Consider the following 22,249-nt stretch of genomic DNA (forward strand, 5'->3'; position numbering starts at 1 on the left):
GACCTAGCAGACAAGCGTCCGATTTCCAAGGTGTCCCAGGGCCATTTCAGTGGACCAGGCCCAAAAAGGAAAGAGCCTGCCGCCATTTTGAGAGTCCTGTGACAGCCGCCTATCGCTGCACCGCAAGAGTGGGCGCAACTCAGCTGAATTGCGGCTTTTGACACAGTGGACCAAAAACGGACGGAATGGCAACTGAAACGGTAAAGGGGCGCCCCACTACAACAGATGACACTCCACCTGGAGAGGCCCGTTCACGCCGCCTCCCCCGGGGCACCCCACGCCGTTATTCGGAGCAGCATTGTAGGATACCAAAACCAGTGCGGCAACTTACTGGACATCACCTTGGTGCCATCGTTCTGCTGCCTTGGAACTATTCGCACAACAGTTTGCTACTGAAGACCCACCCCCCGCGACGCCCCACGCCGTTATTTGCTGGGTGGCAACTTACTAGACATCACTTTCGTGTCATCTAGATTTCAGCGCGTTCTGCTGCCTTGGAACTATTCGCACAACAGTTTGCTACTGATGACCCACCCCCCGCGACGCCCCACGCCGGAAATCTGGACGTTGTGCTGCGTTGGGACTATTCGCACAGCCGACCGCTACTTCGTTGTTTTTCCCTAAAAATGTTTATATGTTATTACTATTTTTGTTTTCTTGTATATATTTATAAATTATTAAAGTTTTATAATCTTACTACTTTGTCGGAGTGCTATATATTTTTAATGTGACACATAATTGTAAAAACTTTGATGTACAAAGAGTCATCCCTGGAATCTTCCGCTTCACGCTCGGTCCCCTCCCCAATCACAATACAGGATGGTTTTCAGATAATAGCAACGCTTCTGCTGTGACGGATCTCATCGAGTGTGGGCCTTGATCTACTATAACTCCTTTGAAGAGGGGTGATTCTTTACAGCTGTGGCCATAAACTACATCTGCAGGGCTAGCTGATACCCTAGGACCAGCCTGGACAATCGGACACAGAGGAAAAGGAGTGTCAGAGGGTGCAGTAGTGAATAGGGCGAAAGGGAGGTGTCGGGCGGGCACAGGGTGTGATTCTCAGGAAAGAGCAGCGCAGATGGGGGGAGGTTTATTACCCATGCATAAGACAGAGAGCGGGGGTGACCACTGCCTGGGGGAGATGCTTGCGAGGGTGGGGAGCCATGCTAAGGATCGACAGCGTGCACAGAGTGGGTCTGGTCAAGGCATCTAAAATGGCTGCCGTGCACGACAAAAGTGTGGCATTTGAAAAAAGACAAGATGGCGCAGACAATGTTTTTCAACACTTCCTGATTTCCTTCGAATCGAACGTTAACAGACGTTGGGGCATATTACCAAAGTTAAGCGATATTTATCCCTACCGATGCATTGCAAAGATTTTTTTACCGTCAGAAATTATCGCAGATAAACCTTGCTATTATCAAAGTTTATCGCAAATACGATAAAAACCGACCGCAATGCATTAATATCGCTGAAAACTCAGCGATATTCATGCATTACCGAGCTAATCCTCTTAGCCATGTTATCCACCTCCCATAGGATAACATGGCTAAGAACTGCTCAGGGCAGCTGTTACTTTTTGGAGATATTCGCGCTTATCTCGAATATTTCCAAAAGTTGATAATAGGAGATAGCGATGTTAGCGACTGTTTCCAGTCGCTAACATCTTGGCATGCCCACTTTGCATGTCATTAGTGATAAATATCACTCACATGCAAAGTGGGGCCCAAGATGGTCGCTATCTCCTACTAGCCGTCGCTAACTGGTGTTAGCAACAGCTAGGTAATACAGATATAATTTTATCTCCGCGAAGCGGAGCGCTGTTACAGATATATATCTTGTTTTTGAACGTTAATTTCTCAAAATGCACTGAAGCACATATATTGAGACCTAGCAAAGGCACATCGGGCTACCAGTCCCTAATATTTTACCAAGTTTCGTGCAAATCCATTCAGCCGTTCGATTATTATTATTATTTATTTTTTTTGCCCCGCGGGGCCCTTTTAAAACCTCCACATCAAACCTAGGGGATCAGCGAGGATCTACTATGCCCCCTTATGGTCATTTGCCCCTTCGCTTTGGCCTCCTCTTGTCTCTCGATCCTACCGAGAGACAAGATGGCGGCCGCTACGGACTGTTTGGAATGTTTACAGACACCGGAGAGCCAATCAGCTTCGCTTCGCAAAGCTCCGTAACGCGAAAAGTACGCGAAGCGGTGCGCTGTTACAGATATATATCTTTTTTTGAACGTTAATTTCTCAAAATCCACTGAAGCACATATATTGAGACCTAGCAAAGGCACATCGGGCTACCAGTCCCTACAATTTTGCCAAGTTTCGTGCAAATCCATTCAGCCGTAAGATTATTATTATAATTGTTTTTTTTTGCCCCGCGGGGCCCTTTTAAAACCTCCACATCAAACCTAGGGGGTCAGCGAGGATCTACTATTCCCCCTTATGGTCATTTGCCCCTTCGCTTTGGCCTCCTCTTGTCTCTCGATCCTACCGAGAGACAAGATGGCGGCCACTACGGACTGTTTGGAATGTTGACAGACGCCGGAGAACCAATCAGCTTCGCTTCACAAAGCTCCGTTGCGCGAAAAGTACGCGTCCTGGGCCGCTGCCCGGTCCGCTGTTACAGATATATATCTTTTTTTAAACGTTAATTTCTCAAAATCCACTGGAGCACATATATTGAGACCTACAAAAGGCACATCGGGCTACCAGTCCCTACAATTTTGCCAAGTTTCGTGCAAATCCATTCAGCCGTTCGGGCTAAAAGTGAGGCCAACCGCCCTATGGAAATTAACATGGGAAAAACGCGTTTTGGGACCCCCCTTTTTTCTCGGCCCCCCCTTGACGAACCCCCCCCAAATTTTCAAAGGCTGCTCAGAAACAAAATGTGCCATTTTCCTGAAAATTTCAGCCAATTCCGTCCACAAACGGCAAAGTTATTAGACATAGAATTTTAAAAAATCCCATAGAGAAAAAATCCTAACTATATATACCTACTGGCGACCGCCAGTAGGTAATATATATATATATATACATATATATATATATATATATATATATACTAGTTTTTAAAAAACATTTACAAATTATTTTTCATAGATTGTATTTCAAGAATGTTCGATCGTCACTGCTAATTGCACCCCTCGCTAAAACTGTTTTAGGAATTGTTTTTAAATGTGGCATAATTTGTACTGATACTTTGAGGCTTGCGCTTCACTGTTCACTGCGTTATTTTGCACACGTCATCAAATTGATTTAGGATTGTTTTTAAATTGTGATAAAATCCGCACTAACCTTTTAATGTTAAAGTGGTAAATTCGACCAGCCGGAGACCCACAGCTCGTTCTGTCAGAGCGAGCCCGCCATCTCAACGGTCAGCGGTCTAGTCATTCACCTTCTATGACTATAAAGATCAAGCTGAGCCAACCACGCAGCGGGCGCGCCAAAGGCGCACCAAAGGTAAGCCTTGCTGCGCCCGTCGGTGCCAGGAGAGTGCCCAGCACCAGGACCCCTGGTTGTTTCTAGACCTGGGCGGTAAATTCCATTCCGCCTGCAGAATTTGGGTAATTTCGCGTTCCGCAGAGAAGGCGACATTCCCCAAAATTCTACGTTCTGCGACTTCGCAAAATGTTTTGCTTGTTAGCGTTCTCAAAATGCGTGTTCGCAAGATATTTCCCCCGAGCACGCAAAGAGCAATTGCGAACAGGAAAAAAGCATCGCGAACAAGCAATCCCGTGTGTTCGCGGAATTTCTACGTGTTCGGAGATTCTTTACTGTTTCGCAGAGATTTGCGTAACGCGATTACGCAAATTCCGCCCACCCCTAGTCGTTTCGCCATCTATAAATACAACCAACAGCAACTTTATGACATTCAGATTGAGAGTGCTCGGGATGTAGCTGTTGGCGAGTGGGAACAAGACCGGACTCCTACAAATGCCATGGTTGTGGTTTACGCTTTGTCAAATTGTCTGGGATAAAGGGGCATAAGCCTACCATATTAGGCCGCAAAGACTTTTTCTTCCAAAGATAACAAAGACCAGGTTAATCGACAACTTCCCTTACACCGATTAGGCGGTAAGAGCGGGCAGAATAAGGTAAAGAAAACTGCGAAATTGGTACAAACCTTGTCATGCATATTATTGAATACGCGCTCACTTGTAAAACATAAATATCAACTAGAATGCTTACTCCAATTGGATAATCCAGATATTGTTTTTGTAACTGAGACCTGGACAGATGCCAGTTCCGATCCGGACTAGAACGTGGCCCTTCCTCCAGGCTATGCGGTGGTGCAACCCGATCGAGTAGAAGGCAGAGGTGGGGGTATAGCCCTGATCTACCGAGAGAATCTAAAATTGTGTCATGATGTTACAATGTTGCTTCCAGCTGCGCTTTTATTTTCATTTAAAATCAACAATCCTTTTATATTTCAGGGGTTACTTGTATATAGGCCCCCGGGACCCAGAACGGCATTCTCACACGCCCTCTTAAACTTCTTTGAATCAAGCGCAGACTCAGACTTTTTCACTATTTTGGGGGATTTTAATTATCATCTCGAATTAGAGACTAACCCAGATACATTAAGGCTTCTGGATAATCTAGCAGCATATGGGCTCTCTCAAATGATACAAGAACCCACACATTTAGCAGGTCAAACCTTGGATGGTATTTTTACAAACCAACCAGACATTATCATAACAAAGACTTTACCCCTACCCTGGACTGACCATAGAGTCATCTATTTTGATGTGACTAATAAAACGCCTACCATATCCCAATCATTACCCGTCATAAAACAGAGGGTTCGGAAGTGGAATAGGGTAAAAAAGGATGATTTGGAACAGGCACTGTTTTTGGGCTAGCCTGTACTAGATGGTTATAACTATATAGCAGCCAACCAATTTGATAATTGGATTAGAATAGCTGCATATGAAACTGCCCCTGAAATCAACAAAACTATTACAAGAGTAAAGGCAACAGCCCCTTGGTACAGCCCAGAGTTAAAAATAATAAAAATGAAATGTAGAAGGTCAGAACGGCCTTGGAGGCAGACTACAGTTTGGAGCACAATCTAGCTTATTATATATGCTATGATTAGTATAAGCAAGCTATCATTAAAGCCAAAAGGGCATTTTTCACTACTAAAATAGGAGATGCAACACACTCCTCTAAGGAACTTTTTTAAATTGTGTATACACTTGCCAAACCCCAACATACAGCAAAGTTTAGACCTGATCAAGCCTTCAGCGATGTGATGGCCACATTTTTTCAAAGCAAAGTGCAAGTGATCTATGATGACCTTCTAAACTCAGACACAAGTATGCCAGATAATATTTCATCAAATATAAATGAATGGGCTGTTACTGGCAAACTTGCATGTTTCAGGGCACTTAATGTGGAGGAGGTCAATGATCTCCTGATATCCACAAAATCTGTCTCTCCAAATAATCCGTGCCCCCCTGCAGTTATCCAACTGGTATCTAAGACCGTTAGTATACATCTTACTCCTCTCCTGAATCAAGTTCTTGAAACTGGCAAATATCCCAATGTCTGGAAAAAGGCATGAATAAGGCCAATTCTTAAAAAGCCAGCTTTGGACCCGTTAGAAGACAACCTTCTGCTGGGCTCCACACAACATGGCTTTAGGCCTTGTCATCCGACAGAAACAACGTTAGTGCTAACCACGGAGGGGATTCGGAGGATAGTGGACGGGGGTCGCAGAGCAATCCTGGTTTTATTACATCTCTCGGCGGCATTTGCCACCGTAAATCATAAGGTGTTGGTGCAGCGGCTGAGAGATGTGGGGGTGGAGGATGTTGCATTACCTCTCCTCTCCTCTTTTCTAGAAAACCGAGAACAAAACATACATTGGGAAAATATACAATCTGCAACGTTTTAACTCCCATGTGGTGTTCCGCAAGGATCTGCTCTGTCACAAACCCTTTTCAACATCTATGTGTCTTCTTCGGCTAACTTAGTAAGGAAACATGGATTTTCCTTGATTATGTAAGCGGATGACTCTCAGCTTACCATCTCAGTTTCCGAACCATTAGAATCAGTAGCCATCAGCTTTTATGCATGTCTGAAAGATAACATGAGCTGGATGAGCTCAAACTTTTTGAAAATAAATACGGATAAAACAGAGGTTCTGGCAAATATCCCAATGTCTGAAAAAAGGCATGAATAAGGCCAATTCTTAAAAAGCCAGCTTTGGTCCCGTTAGAAGACAACCTTCTGCTGGGCTCCACACAACATGGCTTTAGGCCTTGTCATTCGACAGAAACAACGTTAGTGCTAGCCACGGAGGGGATTCGGAGGATAGTGGACGGGGGTGGCAGAGCAATCCGGGTTTTATTACATCTCTCGGCGGCATTTGACACCGTAAATCATAAGGTGTTGGTGCAGCGGCTGAGAGATGTGGGGGTGGAGGATGTTGCATTAACTCTCCTCTCCTCTTTTCTAGAAAACCGAGAACAAAACATACATTGGGAAAATATACAATCTGCAACGTTTTAACTCCCATGTGGTGTTCCGCAAGGATCTGCTCTGTCACCAACCCTTTTCAACATCTATGTGTCTTCTTCGGCTAACTTAGTAACATGGATTTTCCTTGATTATGTAAGCGGATGACTCTCAGCTTACCATCTCAGTTTCCGAACCATTAGAATCAGTAGCCATCAGCTTTTATACATGTCTGAAAGATAACATGAGCTGGATGAGCTCAAACATTTTGAAAATAAATACGGATAAAACAGAGGTTCTGGAATTTGGTAAAGGACCGTCATTGTGGAACAATAACTGGTGGCCCACAGAGGCTGGAGTGTGTCCTGCCCCGGTTACCAAAGTCAAGAACCTGGGGGTGATCCTTGATGAACAGATCAATCTGTCGGCCCATGCCAACCAACTCACTTCCACCTGTTTTTTCCTCTTAAAAACCTTGAGGGAAATGTTTCCTTTCATTTCATATGAACACCAAAAGACTGTTGAAGTTGCACTCTTTTTATCTAAATTAGATTACTGCAATGCACTTTTTATGGGAACTGATAAGGCGCAGGAGAGGAAGTTACAATCATTACAAAATGCTGCGGCCAGAATGCTTAGGAACATCCCAAAGGGCAGTCCAACCTCAGAGGCCATCAGAGCATTACACTGGCTCCCTGTCCATCAAATAGTTAACTTTAAGTCTCTTTGCCTAGTACATAAGGCCCTCTACGGAGGAATTTCCGGGGAGGTTAGGAAACTTTTCACCAGGTATTCTCCAGCAAGAACTCGTAGATCCTGTACGGAAAGGCCTTGTCTGTGTTCCAAAAACACGTACAGTCAGATGGGGGGCCGCACTTTGTCCTTCTGTGCGGCTAAACTTTGGAATCAGATGCCATCCACCCTACGTCTTCAACCAAATCGTATGAAGTTTAGGAAAGAACTAAAAACCTGGTTGTTTGCTAAAACCTAAACACCTAGAGTTCATGTGGCTCTAGCAGCTCATGTATCACAGTGAGCTCCAAGACCCCTCGGCATTCGCTGTGCTCTATAAATAATAATTCAAATCAAATTAAATCAAATAAAAAACATAACATAAAAAACTGGATCACGCAGGAGGCCATGCGCCCTCCTTGCACCACTCTGCAAACGCGCCCCCTGACACGTTTGCAGATGGGGAACAAATTCCCCTTGAATACTGGGGGTCCTTGGGGGCCAACTAGCCCACCAGGAACCTCCAGTATGCGCCAGGGGGCTGCGTTGCAGAGTTGTTAGCCCCCAGGAGACCTTAGGATTCAAGGGGACTTAAACCCCTAACTTAAAACGCACAACGGGGTGCGTTTGCACAGTGGTAAAGGTAGGGGGTGGGGCCTGAGGTGATATGTGTGCAAACACGCCATGTGGTGCGATTTAAGTTGGAGAATTAATTTCTCTTCATTCCTGAGGTCCCCTGGGGGACAACTAGCCCACCAGGTACCTCTAGTAAGCACCACAGAGCTGTGTTGCAGAGTGTTGAAAAAAGGGGCGTGGCCTCTGAACACCTCTCTGCAACGCAGCTCCCTGGGGCATTCTGGAGGTACCTAGTGGGCTATTTGGACCCTAGGAACCCGCAGGATTCAAGGGGACTTAATCTCCCAACTTAGAACGGCCACAAGGCGCGTTTACACAGTGGTGAATGGAGGTGACAGGGCCTGAGGTGACGTGTGCAAACATGCCCTGTGACACGTTTTAAGTTGGGGAGAAAATTCTCCTTCCATCCTGAGGGACCCTGCGGCACAACCAGCCCACCAGGTGCTTCCAGTAAGTGCCAATGCGCTGTGTTGCAGAATGGTGGTCTAGGCCGTGCCCCTTTTTACATCTCACTGCTACGCAGCTCTGTGGCACTTACTGGATGTATCTAGTGGGCTAGTTCGACCCTAGGGACCCTCAGGATTGAAGGGGAATTATTTCTCCAACTTAGAACGGCCACAAGGCGCGTTTACACAGTGGTGAAGGGAGGTGACAGGGCCTGAGGTGACGTGTGCAAACATGCCCTGTGACACGTTTTAAGTTGGGGAGAAAATTCTCCTTCCATCCTGAGGGACCCTGCGGCACAACCAGCCCACCAGGTGCTTCCAGTAAGTGCCAATGCGCTGTGTTGCAGAATGGTGGTCTAGGCCGTGCCCCTTTTTACATCTCACTGCTACGCAGCTCTGTGGCACTTACTGGATGTATCTAGTGGGCTAGTTCGACCCTAGGGACCCTCAGGATTGAAGGGGAATTATTTCTCCAACTTAAAACGTGCCACAGGGCATGTTTGCACAGTAGTGAAGGGAGGAGATAGTAAAATCAGCCGAACTACGAATTCCGATTTACTCACCTGTTATCAGGAGAGGCCTCAGTGCTGCATGTTTGAACGCAGTACTGATCCTGAAATGTAATTGTAGCCGTACTTACCAGTAACTTGAATTTCCTTCCATAGGCTAACATTGACTGGTTTCACTTGGAAATTCTTCTAAGAGTGGAGTTTTGGAACTTTGAAATATTAGTCTAAAATCAGCCGAATTACGAATTCAAATGTACTCACCTATTATCATGAGAGACGTCAGTGCTGCATCTTTGATCCCAGTACTGATCCTGAAAAGTAATTCTAGTTCTACTTACCAGTAACTTGAATTTCCTTCCATATGCTAACATTGACTGGTTTCACTTGGAAATTCTTCTAAGTGTGGAGTTTTCGAACTTTAAAATATTCACCTAAAATCAGCTGAACAACAAATTTTGATTTACTCACATGTTATCAGGAGAGAACCCAGTGCTGAATCTTTTAGCCCAGCACTGTCCCTGAAAAGTAATTCTAACCGTACTTACCAGTAACTTGTATTTCCTTCCATAGGAATCCATTGTCTGTTTTTTACCAGAAAAGTTTCTAAGTGTTTATTTTCACAAATTACAAATATTACTTAAAAATCGCCTGTGTGACTTAAACGCATTCTTTCAAATATTTACCGGAGATGCACCAGTGATGGATCCAGGATCCACCACTGAGTAAGAAAAAGTAATAATAGCACTACTTACCTGCTAAGTGAATTTCCTCCCATAGGATAACATTGGTGATTCTACGTGAAAAGGTTTCATAGGGGCAGATGTATCATTGTTCCCTTTTGCGATTTCTTATTTGCGATGTTTTGTGTTTCGCAAATAAGGAATCGCAAAAGGAGATGTATGTACTTTTTTGCGAATATTCTGCGATTTCTTAAGATTCGCAGAATATTCTGCAATGTTTTTGAGATTTCTTATTTTGCGAATTTCGCAAAATAAGAAATTGCAAAAAAACGTGAATCTGCTAATGCTGGAACCAGCTGATGACATCACAGTGAGGAAGTGTTGCTGAATACCTGCACCTGCTTGTCTGAGCCACACCCAGTGGCAGTTGGAAGCTTGTTTGGCAGCTGTGAAGACCTGCTTTGCTGCAGCATGGAGCCAGAAAATGTTCAAGGAGGTAGCTCTGGAGAAAAAAGAAAAAGAAAACAGAAATTCTCAGACAAGGAACAGGAAATCCCCATTGAATTGATGGCTAGCAACCATGAGTTGCTTTTTGGAAAGGCAGCCCTTAAAGTTCCTGAGGCAAGGAAAAGAAAAATCTGGTTGGAAATCCAGGAGAAAGTGAATTCAGTGGGAGTTGTGAAACGTACCATTGATGAATTAAAGAAAAGGTGGTATGATATGCGCCTCCGGTCAAAAGAAAAGCTTGCAGCCAGGATAAAGGACTCAAACAAGACAGGTGGGGGAGTATCCACAGTGGAGCAGCCCACTCCTGATGAGGAACTTGTGGAGTCAACTATCTTGCCAGAGAGTCTCAGTGGTGTGGCTCAAATTGACCATGGACAAGGAGCAGAAGGTAAGAAGAATGTTTTTATATTAGTACAGTTGTGGGTCATGCATGTTGAAAAATGTAGTGGCTGTGCACGTTGTAATTCCAAACTAGATAGGAACCCTGAGTCTCAGTCATTGGGGATTATTTTCAGTAGTTTCTTGTGCACTTCATCTTGGTTCCCAAGCCCAGTTTAACTGTTTGATAAATTGACAATTAATGGTATTGATTAGAGAAGCAGACCACCAATAATTTATAATGTTTTAAAATTGAAAAATGTTCTGAAACCAAACAGTACTGCACATCACAAACTCATATGTCTCAATCTACATCCACAGCACATGTAGGTCATTCCCAGGAGGATAATGAGGCACAGATCCCACTTGTTTCACCAGGAGAAGACAGTGCCTCTGAGGAAGTTGAATCCATTGTCAGGGAAAAAAGAAGACGTGTGGCCCCTCTGCCTTTATTTGATGAAGATGATGTAGAGCCTGAAGGTTCTAGAGATAGTACACAGGATGAATACATTAGACCATCACATACTGGGCAAACACAGGCACAGAGAAGAAGAGCATACACATTGGAAAGAGCAAGGGGCAGCAGGGATAGAGTACTTGAAAATACAACTGTGTTTGCTGGTTTGGAGCAGGACATGTTAAGCGTGCAGCGCCTGCAGCACAAGTCCCTAAGGTCCATTAACAGTCAGCTGGTTAAAATGAATAAAAACAATGCAGGCATGGGTGAAGGTATGAGGGCAATAGCTGCATCTGTTGATAGACTTTGGGGTCGATTCCGATTTGGGAAAAAAAACGTCCGTATGATTTGTATCCAGAGCCCTCTCCGTACGAATCGTACACGTCCGTCCGAGTTGCGTAGTACGATCCGTATTTCGTGAATCCGTCTGAATCGTCGTGATCCGTACATATTGCAAGGCTGAAACCGTGAATCGTACGACTCATACACATGCCGTATGACTCGTACACATGCCGCACGACCCGACGAGTACGATCCAGACCGGGGTATGAGGACGCGATTTGTACGGTCCATGTCAGGTAAGGGCGAGTCGTACGGAAAAGCACACAAACACATACACACCGTATGGTCCGTACAACCCATGATCGCAGGGGTACACACCCTACCCCTGTGATCATGGGGTGTACGAGCCGTACCCCATGTACGATGGGTGTACGAGCCGTACCCCATGTACGATGGGTGTACAAGCCGTACACTCATCGTACATGGGGTAAGGCTCGTACCCCCATCGTACATGGGATACGGCTCGTACACCCATCGTACATGGGGTACGGCTCGTACACCTATCGTACATGGGGTACGGCTCGTACCCCCATCGTACATGGGGTACGGCTCGTACACCCCATGATCGCAGGGGTACGGTGCGTACCCCTGCGATCATGGGGTATACAGACCGTACTCGGGGGGGGGGGTTCCGTACCTGTTTTGGCGCGAACTCTGCTTCTACGGCTGTTTACAGCTCCCGTAGAAAAAGGGTTATACGGTGCGTACCCGACATGTATCGTACTTGCTGGGTCATAAAAACTAGCAGCGAACCGTACAGATGTCGCGTACAGCGGGTTCCAAGGGAGAATCGTACAGAGATTAGAGTCGTACGGTCTCTGTACGACTCGTACGGAGTACGGCTCCTGGTACGAATCGTACTTCGTCGTACGTACGGGGGACGTTGCAGGGGACGATTCGTACGGGAAAAACGCTCCGAACGGCTATTCGGAGCGTTTTTTCCTGAATCGGAATCTACCCCTTTGTGTGGCCATAGGGCGCTCTGAGGATGCACAAAACCGGGCTGGACGCCGCATGCATGCAAGGATGCTCGTGTACTGTAAGGCCATTAACAGGCCGTGTGGTGCCACTATAAATTTAAACAGGCAAAGTGTTACAATGCAGCGCAAGATCTCTGACTGCACAAGAAATGTAGCAAAAGGACTGGACACAGTCACAAGTGCAGTTGAATTACAGCAAACTGCAAATTCAGGAGCGAGGGCATTTTTTGAAACTGCTACTGACCCAGATGACTTAACAAGTAGAAGTAGCAGTAATCCAACTCCTACTTCAGACAGTAGTCAGCGCAGAAGTGAGAGGCATGCAGCCCATACTGCTGCTAGCACTAGAAGGGAATCAGCACAGCACTCTTAACGCAGGCAGTGCAGAAAGTAATGCTTTGTGTCACATATGAAGGAAAAATTAAAATTCTCTGTTGCGTTATTTATGTTGTTTAAGTACAATGACCGGTGAAGTAACAGGTCAGGTCTCACATTTTCAGTATGCCTTTTGTTATGATGAATAAACAAATAATATTTTCAAATGTATTATTGTTTGTGCTTTTCAGTTCGTACCTAAAAATAATTATATGTTATGTCAGTACATCTTTGTCGTCCTGCTGCAGCTCCAACACCAGCAGCAACTCTTCTTGGGGGGGTATTTCTTCTTCATCTGATGTTCCTGAATCACTCAAATCCAAAGTAGTTCCTTTTCTCATTGCCATGTTTTGTAACATGGCACAGCAGGTCACAATTTTGCAGCACATTGCAGGATTATATAGTAATGCACCTCCACTCTTGTGAATCCTTCTAAACCGGCGTTTTAAAATTCCAAAAGTCCTTTCTATTACCCCACGTGTTGAACGGTTGCCTTGTTATATCTTCTTTCATGTACATTTGATGGATTAAGGTATGGGGTCATGATGAAATCACGAACAGCATAGGCACTATCACCTGCATAATGAGAATTAATAAAGGCCAGCTTAGGACATTGGAATAGTGAATCATCTGCTAAATAATCTTTTCAATTAAAATATATTTACCTAGTAGGAAACCTTCACCAAATTCATCAGCACTCAAGCGTCTGTGAAGTCCACTGTGCCTAAATATATATGAGTCATGTGTGCTCCCTGGGTACTGAGCCACTATATCAGTGATTAAATTCTTAGCACTGCACACCATTTGAATGTTGATGGAATGGTAGCATTTAATGTTTCTAAACACATATTCTGTGGCAGCAGGTGGAATGATGGCAACATGGGTACCATCAATACAACCTATAACATGTGGAAAATGTGCAATTTGATAGAATTCCAATTTTGAATCTTGAATGTCTTGCTGATTGCTGGAGAGGTAGATATGATGTTGAAGCCTACTCATCATTGCTTCCAGGAAAACCTTAAAAAAGCGTGAAAGGGCACTCTCAGAGACACCTCCAACCTCAGCAATGACCCTTTGAAATGAACCAGAGGCCAAAAGGTGCAGGCAGCACAATACCTGTACATGTGTTGGAATTGATTGTGTCCTGGCTGTTGCATGTTCAGAATATGTCTTCAATTCATCAATTAGGTCTAATATTGTGTGTGGATGCAGTCTGTATTTCTCATAAATTTCCTCTTCTGTTTGCTGAAACAGCGTAATACGCAGTCTGAAGATTCTCTCCTGCCTCTGTCTCCTCTGTGCAAGGGCTTGAATGCGCAGCCTCCTGGCAATCAGGCACAGTACAGCCATTGTGACAGTTGAAACAGCATTGTGGAGTTCTTTATATACTTTAAACTTGGTTAACACCTGATTGTTGTTAGTGTTAATTGCGATTTCTTAAATTGCGATTTGCTTGTTTTTGCAATTTGCGATTTTTTCATACATCTATTAACGATTTCTAATTTTGCTATTCCTACATATGCGAAATTCGCAAAATAAGAAGCATGCAAAAATAGAAATTGCAGAATTATTCGTAGATAAAAAGAAATCGCAAATAAGTAATCACAAACATTGCGATTTCTTATTTTGCGATGCGAAAAAATACATCCATCGGAAAATTCTATTTTTTGACGCAAACGCTGCATTTTTGCGAATCGCAGCGTTTATTTATTTATTTATTTATTTATTCAGAGCGTTTGCGAAAAAAATAGCTTGATACATCGGCCCCTAAGTGTCAACTTTCAAAATACAATAATATTCCTTAAAATCACTACTGTAACCAAAACGAATTTACTCAACTGTTTACAGGAGATGTCCCAGGACTGAATCTAGAATCCAGGACTGTGGTTAGAAAAGTAATTCATAAAGTAACTAATTGCATTTAACTAGAAATTCCTATTGAGCTCATTGTTGCATTGTGTTGCCCATTGCAACAACTGTAACTACTGTACTTAAAAGTCTATTGCCTATTTCCAAAGTATTTAAACTAAAGTAATTCATTCTGAGAAAGAATATTTTGTAATTATAATGTAATTTAAAAAATAAAATATCTCAAAATAAATAGTTTTAAAAAATGTAGTAAATCAGCATCAAACAAATAAATATAACAATTAATACATTTAAAAATTGTCATTTAAAAAACCTTTGAAATTCACTGACAAAACCATAGGTTTCAGACATGTTATAGGTAGTAATTAGCATTTAAAAAACATTAGAAATTCACTGAAAACAACATAGGTTTTAGGTTGTGTTATAGTTAGCTGGATATTTCACTCGTACAAAACCATTGAAATTCATCCGTTATAAGTAGTTGTACTAAGCATAATTTGCGCGCCCGCAATCCACTGCTGATGATGTCACATATTACATCATTCATGAAATGGTCAGTGACATCACTGATGACATCACTGATGCCATCTGAAATGACATCACTGATCACATCACTAATGACATCATCCATGTGAAAATCTGATACATCTCATCATACACTAGTATAACCTTTCAACACTCATTATAAAATGTGGAGTACCATATTTGAAACCATTGACACATCAATACAAGTTTCTAAAAACCCACTCAGTGATTCCTACATCTACACACACATCTAAACACTTACCTATGGATTCACTCATACATGCTAACAAAGATCAATAGAACACAATTAAATTTACTTATACACCTACATCGACATTCCACACCAGCACACATCTTATTCACTTATGCAGTCATCCTACTCACTTATTCAAACAATTGATCATACTTATGTTTACTAAGTTACATATTTATACAAACACCACTTCATTTATTCATATAGATAGTAACTCATACTTAGGGGGTCATTAGGATGACGGGCGGACGTAGTCCGCCCGCCATCCAATCGGATAATGGGAGCGCCAGCCATAAGGGCGGGGGTCCCTTGGGGGGGTATTATGATGCGTCCGCCGCAGTGGCGGGCGCATCCTGCATTTTTAACATTGTGGCGGGCCCCGAAGCGTGGGCTCCTGTGCTTGTTTAAAAATTAGCTACCTGGGATGGTCCAATCTTGGGGTCTAAAATATTACCTTTGATGGTGGTCCAGAGGGGCTGTATTATGCTGCTCAGCCAGGATGTGTGTAGTTTAGAATGTTTAATACTACGGGGGCCCTATAGCCCGGGAACCGCCATTCCTCATTGCTACAAAATAACTGGGCGAGGGAGCTCCAAGGTCCGTCTAAGCCCCATGCATTACCACCCTCCGGGGCTTTTTATATTTTGGGAGTGGGGCCGCGTGGTCTCCATTCTGGAGCAGTGGAAAGCCTTGGGGAACACCACCCCACAGGAGCTGGACACTGCTGTTTGCTATGGCAGGGCGGGAGTCGAGGTTCTCGCTGTGTCATAGCAAACTTGAGGGCATATTAACAAGTGCCATTTTACTGCATTTTTTAAAAAAAAGCAAAAAATGCGGTGAAAAATATATGGCCCTATCTACTAGGTGACTCAAAGATGCATTAATGCATGTTAGCAGCCGGTTTGCTAAGGGGTCGCCTCGTATCTCCAATGAGTTGCAATGTAGGTGTTCTCAGTGGGAAGGTAGGTTTTTCTATGAGAATATAAAAAGGAAGAGGGAGGTATGACAATAGCATTGTATTTTTACAAGGCGCCCCTGGATTTGAGGACCGATATGAAAACTCTCGCTAATTGCGGTTTATGTCGGATCCTAACATGTGTTCTGAACTTGACTCAAACATGTTTAATATGCGAGGTGGATTGATATGTTAAGTGCACAGTCTTATTTTAACAAGGTTTTCACTTGTGAACATGGATTTCCGCTGTATTTCTCGCGATATTGGGGCATATTTACAAGGACAGCGTTAAAATTATCGTTGCTTTAGCGTTAGGAAAGTGTCATTAAATTTGTCGTGGTTTCCTGGACGCGTAAGCGGAGTGGGCTGGACTAACGTATGCCGGTACTGCGCGAGGCTGTGAACCATCATTCCGGAGCTATGGGCATAGTTCCGTAGTGAGCTATGTGAGAAATCAACTTATTCGGGTGTCCGTGTTGTAGTGCTGACGTCACCTGGGTCTTAAAAGTAAATGTGTCATTATATCTGTAAAGTACCCCTGCATGGCCAACATGGAAGGTAGGGGGTATCACTGACCGTATATTCATCAATAGTTGCACACACAAAAGATGGTGAACATGACGTATTTCTGCGAATATGAATGTTTGTTATACATTCAGTGGACTGTTGTAGCTGTAGTAATACAGGGCTATGAAAGCTTTAGGATGTAGTTTTTGGCACATGAAGGGCAGCTAATTTATATACGTATGTGGTCATTCAGGTACACTGTCGAACTTGGTGCTGGAAATCAGTGTTCGAGCCTCTGAGTCGTGTCCACATCCTGTTATTGAATAGAAATGACATAATCTACGCCTGCCTGAAAATGTACTGTAAATACGGTGCTCATCTAAATTGCTGATATAGTTTCAGGTCAACTTCGCGCTATATCAATATGAACACACTCCCTTTTTTCTCCGCAAACACTATTTTCTATTCAAATCTTTTTTAAATGTGTTGCCCCAAATTCTTATTAATATAAGAGGGCATGATTTACTTTCAGTAAATAGAAGTGCTACTACAAACACTTCCTCACTATTTCATCTTTCTTTATTGTTTTTTGTACATTTCTTTTCAATTACTCTTCATGAAAACATTGACATGAATATTCTTTTACATGTTTACTTCTTGCTATGATAAACCTCCAGTTCTTCATGAGTGAAAATAGGTCACAATACTACACAATATACATACTGATAAACCCATTTTCACTCTAGAAGAAAGAGAGAATTACTTGATCATTTTTTTGTGATTTGTACATATTTCAAACCTTTTTTCAGCATCTTTGTAGTATTTTCAATTCGCGACGATAATACATGAACTGTTCTTACGTCATTTCATTTCTAAAGTACAATTATACTTTGACACACTACATTTAGAAATTAGAATAATATACTTGCATTAGAAAAATATATAAAGCATAAACTTATACTATTAATTTACCTCTCTTTAAAATTCTTTCCTCCTTCCGTCGACATACAACCAACTCCTCTGGAGGGAGCATAATGTTTTATATATTACAATAAATACATTAACTTTATGTTCCCTCTGAGGAAATGGACGATAAACTGAAGATGAATCCGACGATCCTAAACTTTGTCTAGCTCGTAGTTTGGACACCCGTAATTAAATCACAGAAACAAAAGTAATCATTCTACGGGTGTGGTTTAAATACGTTTTGGTTATTGAAATCACTATGGAACCAATTTAGTGCTCCTCCCATTTGTTTTTCAGTTGACACGTGCTCACATTTCCACTGTTTAACTTGCACACTTGTTTTTGTAAAAGTGAAACTTGTTAAACAGTTTTAGTTCCGTTTTATATGCTCATACGTATTTGCTCTTTCTTTTTCTTTTAATTCTATATCTCTTTTATTATACGAGTATTAAAATAAATATCTTAGTATATAGTTTTTTAAGACAAGTATATTTATTGGTTACTGTTTACAATTTTAATACACTTCCCCCTCCAAAACCTATATTATCCTTATTTTCTAAAAAGGTGCTATTCGTTTTTTTTTATTTATTCGAGTATTAAAATAAATACATTATTGTTGATGTGCAAGTTCCTTCCCTTATACACAGTTGATTGCCACATCTATGAACATCTGGAGGTACCTGGTGGGCTAGTTGGCCCCCAGGGACCCACAGGATTGAGGAGGAATAAATGTTCTAACTTAAAACGCGCCACAGGGTGTGCTTGCAGACATGTCACCTCAGGCCACGTCCCCTTCTTTCACCACTGTATTCCGTTGCGGGTTTTAAGTTGGGGAATTAATTCTCTTTCAATACTGAGGGTCCCTGAGGGCCAAATAGCCCAATAGGTATCTCCTGTATATACGCCAGGGAGCTGCGTTGCAGATAGATGTTCAGAGGCCACATCCCTTTTTACATCTCTCTGCAACACAGCTCTGTGGTGCTTATTGGAGGGACCCTCTAAAATCAGCCGAACTACAAATTCTGATGTACTCACCTGTTATCAGGAAATACCTCAGTGCTGCATCTTTGAGCCCAAAACTGATCCTGAAAAGTAATTCTAACCGTACTTACCAGTAACTTGAATTTCGTTCCATAGGCTAACATTGACTGTTTTTACTTGGAAATTCTTTTAAGTGTGGAGTTTTCTAACTTTAAAATATTCACCTAAAATCATTCGAACAACGAATTCCGATTTACTCACTTATTCTCAAGAGAGAACCCAGTGCTATATCTTTTAGCCCAGCACTGACCCTGAAAAGTAATTCTAAGCATACTTACCAGTAACTTACATTTCTTTCCATAGAAATCCATTGTCTGGTTTTCACAAGAAAAGTTTCTAAGCGTCCATTTTCACAAACCACAAATATTCCTTAAAAATTGCCTGTATAACTTAAAAGCATTCTTTAACTGTTTACAGGAGATGCACCAGTGCTAGATCCAGGATCCACCACTGAGTAAGAAAAAGTAACGATAACACTACTTACTTGCTAAGTGAATTTCCTTCCATAGGATAACATTGGTGATTCTATGTGAAAGTTTTTAAGTGTCAACTTTTAAGATAAAATAATATTCCTTAAAAAAATAACTACTGTAACCAAAACGATTTTACTCAACTGTTTACAGGAGATCAATCCAGTCCTGTGGTTACAAAAGTAATCCATAAAGTAACTAATTGCATTTAACTAGAAATTTCCATTGGGCTCAATGTTGCATTGTGTTTGAAATTGTGTTGCCCATTGCAACAACTAACTACTGTACTTAAAAGTCTATTGCCTATTTGCAAAGTATTTAAACTGAAGTAATTCGTTCTGAGAAAGTATATTTTATAATGTAATGTAGAATGTAATTATAATGTAATTTAAAAAATAAAATATCTAAAAATAAATAGTTTAAAAACGTGTAGTAAATCAGTATGAAAGAATAAATATAACAATTTAGACATTTAAAAATTGTCATTTACAAAACCTTTGAAATTCCCTGAAAAACAAAATATATATATATATATATATATATATATATATATATATATATATATATATATATATATATATATATATATATATATATATATATTCACTGAAAAAAACATAGGTTTCATACATGTTATAGTTAGGAATTAGCATTTACAAAACCTTAGAAATTCACTGAAAAAAACATAGGTTTTAGGGGTGTTATAGTTAGCTGGACATTTGACTTGTACAAAACCAGTGAAATTCCTTTCTTGTAGTTAGTTCTGCTAACTATAACTTGCACGCCCGCAATCCACTGCTGATGATGTCACATATTACATAATTCATGACATGGTCAGTAGCATCACTGATGACATCACTGATGACATCTCAAATAACATCACTGATGACATCATCCACGTGGCAATTAGATACACCTCATCATACACTAGTACAACCTTTCATCACTCACTGTAAAATAAAGAGTACCATATTTGAATCCATTGACACAGCAATACAAGTATCTAAAAAGTGAAAACCTACTCAGTGATTCCTATATCAACACACACATCTAATCAGTTTCCTATAGATGCACTCATGCATGCTAGCAAAGATCAATAGAACACTATCAAATATACTTATACAAATATGTTGATAGAACACACTAGCACACATCCTATTCACTTGTGCAGTCATCCTACTCACTTTTGCAAACAATGTTTCATATTTACCTTTACTCAGCTACACACTTATACAAATAGCACTTTATTTATTCAGATAGATAGTAACTCATACTTAGTGTGTTATGAAATCACTATTACAAGTATACAGTTATTTATACAGTCACTCATGCAATCAATGAGTCTTATGTATACCTATTTATATACAACACCTGTCACATACACTGCCTTTTTTTTTCTAGTTTGTTGGACATGTACCATTGAGAGAAATATTTGCTCATCCCCACACCCTTAAAGATATTCACTCACCCAAACAACTGTTTCTACATGCAGTCTTAACCTCATATACCCACTGAATCAACTATTCACACATCTTTGGGCAGTCACACACACCCCACCGAACCACACACACATTCACTCTTCCATTCAAATACTCAGTTAACTAACCTATAACTAATATAGACTTTCATATAGTTAGTAACCAACTGGTGCGAATGTTTACACAACAACTGACAAAGTTATACACATATTCACACAGTTTGGTCACTATCCAATATATTTAGTGAGACACTATAAATTAGTAAACTAAACAGTCAATCACACTGCTACTAAATCCTCCATTCAGATATTTATATATATGTATCCACTCATACTTCAGTGCAGATTGCTATATATATATATATATATATATATATATATATATATATATATATATATATATATATATATATATATATATATATATATATATATATATATATTACCTACTGGCGGTCGCCAGTAGGTATACATAGTTAGGATTTTTTCTCTATGGGACTTTTGAAAATTCTATGTCTAATAACTTTGGCGTTTGTGGACGGAATTGGCTGAAATTTTCAGGAAAATGGAACATTTTGTTTCTGAGCAGCCCCTGAAAATTTGGGGGGAAGGGTCGTCAAGGGGGGTCCGAGAAAAAAGGGGGGTCCCAAAACGCGTTTTTCCCATGTTAATTTCCATAGGGCGGTTGGCCTCACTTTTAGCCCGAATGGCTGAATGGATTTGCACGAAACTTGGCAAAATTGTAGGGACTGTTAACCCGATGTGCCTTTGCTAGGTCTCAAGATATGTGCTCCAGTGGATTTTGAGAAATTAACGTTAAAAAAAATATATATATCTGTGGGCGCGCTCCGGGCAGCGCCCCGGTTCGCGTACTTGACGCGTAACGGCTGATTGGCTCTACGGTGTCTGTCAACATTCTAAACAGTCCGGAGCGGCCGCCATCTTGTCTCTCGGTAGGATCGAGAGACAAGAGGAGGCCAAAACAAAGGGGGAAATGACCATAAGGGGGCATAGTAGATCCTCCCTGACCCCCTAGGTTTGATGTGGAGGCTTTAAAAGGGCCCCGCGGGAAAAAAATAAAATAAAAAAAAATTGTTTTTTTTGCATGGGGAGCGCCCGGTACGCGCACCGGGAAGCGGTCCGGGGAGCGTACTATAAGGAAAAAAGAATGATAGACTATGATATTTTGAAATATTTTATGTTTATTGATTGTTCTTTTTGTTGTTTTTTTTTTTTATTTAAGTAGCAGTATTAATGATTATTAAATATAAATGTATTTTTGGAATTGTGCACAGTATACTATAAGTCTGACTTTACATTATAATCAATTTGGTACTAGTTTATGAATTACATATAAAAATGATTAAAGACTCAAACAATTTTTTAATATTAAATATAATTTTATTTTTCTGATTCTTTTTCAAAATTTAATAGAACGTCTAACATTTGACTGTCCGATATGTCCTCTTGTTGAGTGAACATAACTTCCCACATTTGACCGTCATCATAATGAAGTAAATAATCCACAGATTCTACACATTGTAGAAGTTCATGGTCTCGTGATTCATCCATGAATTCCAAGTCAATGGGTTCAATGATTTCCTCATTGTTCATGTCTAGGACAATTTCAAGGGAAACGTTCTGTTCTCATTGCATTTTTGT

The sequence above is a fragment of the Lissotriton helveticus genome, chromosome 12, assembly GCF_964261635.1.
Source record: "Lissotriton helveticus chromosome 12, aLisHel1.1, whole genome shotgun sequence".
Taxonomy (NCBI): domain Eukaryota; kingdom Metazoa; phylum Chordata; class Amphibia; order Caudata; family Salamandridae; genus Lissotriton; species Lissotriton helveticus.